The following is a 7145-nucleotide window of genomic DNA, read 5'->3' on the forward strand; positions in this document are numbered from 1 at the left end:
TTGTGTTTTAAAGTCCCGGCCGTGTTTCCCCACAATGTAAGTTTGACCTGCCAAAGCTTCTAAGAAGTGTGTTCAAACCTGAACTGTGGATTTGTGTCAAATCGCAGGTTTATGGGAGGAGAGAGAAAGAGTTAGGGGGGAAAGATGGAGAGAGGCAAAGAGAGAGAGGGAGAGAGAGAGAGAGAGAGACAGCAGTGGGGGTGGGGTGGTCTTGGTATGGCTCTGTGCAGCTCCTCGGCCTATATGTGCGGATGCATACCATATGTGTTCACATTCGCCGTGTTCCAGCTCCAGCTTCCATCACAGGGTGCTTGCCAAAAGGAGATGTTGTTATTATTAATCTGCTGACAAAGGGGAAAAAACCAAGCCATATTAAACTGGAGCAGTGCAGAATACAGACGCAGTTGATGAATATGATATGAATTTATAGAATTCCTATTGAGCAACTCTTTCCAGTGGGATTTTCACAAATTGCAAGACTTGCAGCTGGCAAAAGATCAAACAGTAAGACACCTCAGTGCAGTCCTGCCTCGTTCAGAGAGCTTGTTATAGACACACACTTCCTGTTCCCCCAAAAGTAGCGGATGCTGCTTCCCAACCAGCAGGCCATATGTGTGTGTGTGTGTGTGTGTGTGTCCACTGTACATACTTTTGTGTGTAGCACTTGTGTGTTAGTGTGTACTCCCTTTTGTGTGTCTGTTTGCTCTCATGTACCAGTGTATGACACATTAATTTGTGTGTGTATGTGTGTGTGTGTGTGTGTGTGTGTGTGTGTTTGATCCTGTCTGTCTGGACCCTCGGGGCTACTGGGGCTAAGCCTGCTGCCTGTCTGCCTACTGTAGTAAAGTCAGCCCATAAAGAGGAGAGGCAGTGTGGAAGGAAGAGTGGGCCATGTGGACGCTTCACTCAACAACAATACAATGCTTAGTGAGTGGGATCTACCTGTGTGCTGTACATTAAGTGGATATTACCTTTACCAAGGTTCAAGTTCAAGGCTCAAGTCTTTATTGTCCCTAATGTAAAAATACAAAATACACAATACAATACATAAAATAGCCTTAAATAGGGTGAAAACATGATAAGAAATAGGTATAAAATAGGTTTTTCCTGTGAACCTGAATGAAAACCTTGATTGTATTTTGACATTATAGGTTTATATTCTGCAACTTTTATGCTGGTCATGGTGTCGTGGTAAATAAAGGTTAAATGTGAAAAAAATAAATAAATAAATAAAGCAATAAAGACAGGGAAATGGAGTGGAAAGTCTATTTGTAACAGTTACTGTAAGCAAATTTACAGCACATGGAACAAATGAGAACTTCAATCTGTTTGATTTAGCCTGTGGTTGCCTGAACCTATGACCTAATTTTCCAAAATTTTCCAAATTTTCCCCACACATGGAGGCCATGTAAGTCTATGAGACTCTGGGCTTGGCAGAGAACCTGTATAGACATCAATGAGGATGGTTTGCTGAGTGCCAATGATCTTGTTTGCAGTGTTCACAATATTGTTGGAGGTGAAGTCCAGAGGGATGTGTGCTTCTCCTAAAGATTAGGGTTGATTTACTGACATTTAAGTGTATACCTGCCTTACATAAGTGGAGTGGTGTTATATTTAAGACCGGTAAGTGTTAAGAATGGAACATTGTTGTTTCATGATCCAGAGTGTGTAATCTCTCCATACACTACCCTATATATGCTGTTCTAAACACCCAGTGTCTGGTATGTTTTTCCCGGAAAACACTCTCTAGTGAGCAGGAGGTGATGCGGTTTGTTTAGAATAAATAGAAGAAGAACTGGGTAGCTAGCACCAGCGATAGCCAATATGTCTGAACAGACAAAGAAAAGAGCGCCACCTACAGAAACTCAAACTTTCATCAACAGAAAATCCAAGGAAAAAGACGTCACTGTTTGATTGACAGGTGATCTGGGGGAAGTGCACTGCAGAAACACCACAGCAGTGAGCGCTTAACAAGATGTCAGCAAAATAAAATAAAACATATTTGGATGAAGATGTTGTAAAAAAAAATAATACATCAGTTAGTTTTGCTATTCCATGACAAATCTGGGACAGCAATGATAAATTATGTATACAAAACGCTATTTTGGGTGGCAGGTTGGCCAAGTCCTGCGACCACACGGTCTGGGTTCAAGCCCTGTGTGTTGGCATACATCCGCCCTGTTGAAGTGTCCTTGAGCAAGTCCCCGATCCCTCACAAGCTGTGGAGCGATGCTCTGTAGCTGAGCCTGACCTCTGACCTCTCTAGAAGGGAGGACATATTGAAGAAAAATTTCCCTATGGAGGTCAAGCAAGTATCACATTGCTCACGCAACAACAAACAGCACGCTCATGTCTTCCGTACACACACGCCAAGGCCACGTCAGTGTTTATGACTGAGCAACAAAAACACACTCCCAAGAATACAGCAGTGACAACTTGGCACTTTACAGCATCTGCACGAAATGTAGGTCAAGCAGGAATAATTTCATTGGCGTAGAGTGCAGTGTTTACATATTTTAATGGGGAGCAGGATAAGGTGATAGGTAGGCTTGGCAGTGACATCATGGCGGATGCGGGAGAGGGTTGGCATGGAGGTGGGTGGAGTGGGGGGGGGGGATTTGCAGTGATGGATGTCCAGTTGCTGACCACATCAGAGGAGCCGGGGGGCAACCGCTGCTCCCCTCCCTCTAATCTCAGCCTGGGTAATCAGAAACACATGGCTCCCCATAATGGCTCCAGTGTTGTCCTGTGCAGCAGAGCAGGGCTGCACACAGCAGCACACATGCAGTGACTGTACATACATGTATTCACTGTGAATCAACACTTGCATACTCATGCCAAAGCGTTGCAAGAACATACATACACTACCAGTCAAAAGTTTAGATAAACCTGATTGAATGTACTATGTTTTTCATTATATTAAAACCATTGTGATCTAAAGGCTTATGCTTAAATGCTTGAAATTAGTTTTTTAGACAAATATAAATAGTGAAGTTGATGCCTATGTATGAATTTCTTTTGACAGTTTTGATTTAACACTTTTTTGGTCACTCCATAATTCCATTTGTGTTATTTCATAGTTTCAATGTCTGTACTATTATTCTAAAATGTGGAAAATAGTAACAATAAAGAGAAATGGTGTGGTGTGGTGTGTCCAAACTTTTGACTGGTAGTGTATTGTGCACATATCCAAATGCAAGTGGATAGTAAACACACACACTACACTACACACACACATTAAGGCAAGTCGTTTGCCTTGTGAGGCAGTCATTATCAGAGCCTGGAGTCTGTGGAGAGGAGAGGAAGCGTAACGTCTCACTGAATCAGCCATGGATAAGGAGGGTGTGAATAATCATGACCTGGCCCCATAGTCACAAAGATGCGATAAAGCAAATCTGATGCGGTTTGAAAGACAGGGGGAAAACCCACAGGCCGAAGGCGAGCAGCTCTGCATCGACATGTGTTTCTGCGACTGATCTTGGCACGGACGGGGAGCGAAGGTTTGCGTCTCGAACAACAAAGCTGTTGTAAGCTACGTCGGTCACAGACAGGACTGATTGTCGGGACAGTCGGGGTTCAGTGCGTAAAAACATAAGCCCTCTGCTTATTTTCCTTGGGTTTGGACAGACGCATTCAGTCTTGTGATCATTTTCCATCCCAATATCTGGAATAAGGCAGCAGTTTTCTCTCTGCTGCTCCAGGTTGGAGACAGAGAGAGGGAGAGAGAGAGAGAGGGAGAGAGAGAGAGAGAGAGAGAGAGAAAAAACTTTGGGTCAGCCTCTGGAATTATGTGAAAACTGAAACCTCGAGCCACACTGTGAAGTCTGAAGTCCCAGTTTACTGCACAGATAGTGGATGGATGGGTGTGTGTGTGTGTGTGCGTGTGTGTGAGGGGAAAAAAAGGATTGGGGGAGGGGGAGAAGGAAGAAGGAGTGAATGAGGGAGAGAGACTGAAAGTGAGGACTGGAGAGAAAAAACATAAGAGAGAGAGAGAGAGAAATAGAGAGAGAGAGAGAGAGAGAGTTTACTAAGCCGTGGTCTTTGAAAGAGAAAGAAAGAATGAAAGGAGACAGAAAAAGAGAGAAAAAGAGAAAAAGACAGCATCTGCATCTGACTGATCTGCTTTCTATTAGTCGTCCAAATCCTCTCCCCTAATACACTCGTTCCATAGAATTATGCTGACAAAGGGGGAAAAATCCAGGGCAATTTGAAGTCCCAGACAACTGTTTGCACACCCCACCATCTCAAAAAAAGAAAATAAAAAATCTCTGTCTGGATGTAGAGAGTGACTGTGCCTTAATTACATCTCTGGCTATTCGTATTCATTAGTATTTCCACATTTACAGAGCTAGTCAAGATGAAAACTAATTACTGTGTGCATGTGTCTTCCAGAAGCGCCGTGGCTGAACGCCACTTGAATAATGATACTCTAGTCTGGCTCCGATACGTTTGTGATAACACGGATGAGGCAGAGCGGGCTGAACAGTATACTTTTCGATCTCGTATAGGAGTCTGGTAAACAATGATCCGACCCAGCAGAGTAGTGATACAGCTTATCATTCAAGAGCTGAGCCTCCTTCAGTTTCAGTGGAGCAGCTCTTGTGACCTAGTTACAGCACATCACCAGCGTCTATTTGGGAGGTCAGGCTATATAGTGTGGTTGTCCTTAACTAGTGCATTAAGAAGGGCCCATTTTAGCTTGGTGCCATTGCGAGGGAGTTTCGGGGCTATTATAATGACAGTCTTAAATCACAGAGTGAGTAGATGTCACTGGAAATCTATAAACACACATTTGATGCTGGCGCTATTTCCCCCTTCTGGTTGCGCACTGACCTCAGTTCTCGGCGGTTTTGGCCCAAGAAAAGCAGCAGCTCCATTTCCAGTAAATGTCATTTCATAGTTACTGCATTTCCACAAGGCTGAGAAACAGCGTTTAACGTGTAAGGAGGACTGCAATTAGACAGTGTTTCTCGCAGACAGCGTGTCGACAGGGATAAGAGACGAAAACAGCATTTTCGAATCTCTGTTGGCCATGTCTGATGCAATGAGCCAGCCAGGGAAATGACTGCATTTTAGGAAATACTGAAAACAATCATACTGAAACAACCGCACATTTCTGTCAGACAGTTAAATAGTCAGTCGTTTGAACACTAGAACAAAACAGCAAATATCCAACTGGAACTGTCAAAACCTCAGATCCTCTGTTGTACTGAATGTGTTCAAAGCTGCTTTTTCAAGAAAGTTGACAATTACTCATTATTGCAAAATCATTTTAGCAATAGGCTTTCAAAACAAATATAGGGATTTTGCAGTGGAAAAATGGCATTCTTTGACCACATGAAATGTTGCCTTTGTTTCTTGAGCATATCCATGCATCCGCGCTAATATCAATTGCTTTACATGAATGCCATTTTACAAGATTACAACTCAAATGGAGTGAAGTTAATCTATTATCCTCAATTTACAAGGGCACCAAAAGACTTTCTCTCGACTCAGGCCACAGTAAAATTAATATTTTCTACCCCTTTCAAGTGTAACTCTACTCCACTTTCTTTCTGCTTTGCATTGCAGAAAATATTTTGTCTTTTTTCCCCCTCACTCATAAATTTCTTTCTTCCTCTCCTTGCAGGGGCTGAAATGGCTACCAGATGTGGCGCCAATCTGTTCCCGTTGCTGTAGCAACGCAGGGATCGGAATAGGTTTTCTGAGTCCAGGGCTTTTGGCTGACTCATAGGGGGCTGAGTTTTAAAGCCTAGCTGTTTCTATGGCTTGGCACACCATGGGCGTCCCAGCTCCAAGTCATGTTTAGACTGGCAGCCGACATGTCACTGAACCCCCTTCCCACACTCCTAACCCTGACTTTTTGACCACCCTTTGAGTTATCCCGTATAGTCGCTCCTTTGTGTTTTTTTTTTTCTTTTCATGCGCCAATGTGAATTTATGATTCACACGTCAAATTTTCAATACCGCGTCAATAAAACGAGCAAAATATTACTCTTAACTACAGAGGGGATATGAAAACGGCGAAGCTCCATAATCATACGCAGGCCTTTCCCATTCGACTCCATTCAAAAGCTGCAGGCACAGAAAAAATCCGCCAAAAGTCGTACACATGCGCGACCGGCGAAAACAGTTTACCCTAAAACGCTGCACAGCGGTGACACGCAATGTGCATTCCCGAGCTGTGTCATTCCCACAGCACGTCAGGGATGAAAAGCCATAGAACATGTGTTGGTACACTCAGCTGAGAATCTTCTCCATCTGCGAGCTGAGGGCAGGCAGATGGAGGCATTTGTGTCAACACTGTTCTCTGCCCTGGCATGCCAAGGCTGAGCAGTGAGAGCACATTTGGAGGCACTGTCGCATGCAGAATGGGACCATTCAAATGAAAACACGCTTCTCTGTAAAGGTGATAATGTGTAGGCTGAGTTGACGGTCCGTTTAAAAGTCAATGGTGGGTAGTAAGATCGATTCAGTTACATTAAAGTTGTGGCCGTGTCCCTCCACTCATAAACCTCACTGTTGCGTTTGGTTTATGCACCTACACCCACATACAGTACACATATACACACGCCCAGGGCTGCAGTCAACACCACCTTATCGAGTCCAAGCCAGTTCCAAGACTAAGTCAAAAGGGGGTCGAGACCATAGACAAATAACACTAACAATAACAGTAAGTCAAGACCGAGACCAGAGCAAATCGAGTCCTATTCAAGACCAAAGACCAAAATAGGCAGCAAACAGTGTACATGACTTTCCAAATGTAAAAATAATGCTTAAGGAGTTTCATGAGTATCAACAGAGGTGTAGATCCATCTGCATTAGCTCTAGTCTAGTCTCTACCCTTCATCACCCAACAAGTCAATGCACAGGATTTTCACTAATCAATGCACAGAGGTTTGAGGACCATTACATACTATACTCAGGTGTAATCCCTTAAATTGTTTGATGTGCTGGGGAGAAAATTAACAAAGGTGGACCAAATGGAGAAAAACATGTCTTTGACAATTTTTAGATAGCCGTGAAAAAGTAAAGTCAACGTCCAATAGTGGTCGAGACCAGGACAAGTCTGAACGAAAAGTCAGAGACAAGTCCAAGATGTTAGAAAAGTTGTCCCATGTACTAAAAGCCCTGCAAACACCTAT

This window comes from Centroberyx affinis, unplaced genomic scaffold (assembly GCF_046629955.1).
Source record: "Centroberyx affinis isolate AG114_WGS23_722 - 3 ecotype Tasmania unplaced genomic scaffold, CSIRO-AGI_Caff_v1 ptg002694l_1, whole genome shotgun sequence".
NCBI lineage: Eukaryota > Metazoa > Chordata > Actinopteri > Beryciformes > Berycidae > Centroberyx > Centroberyx affinis.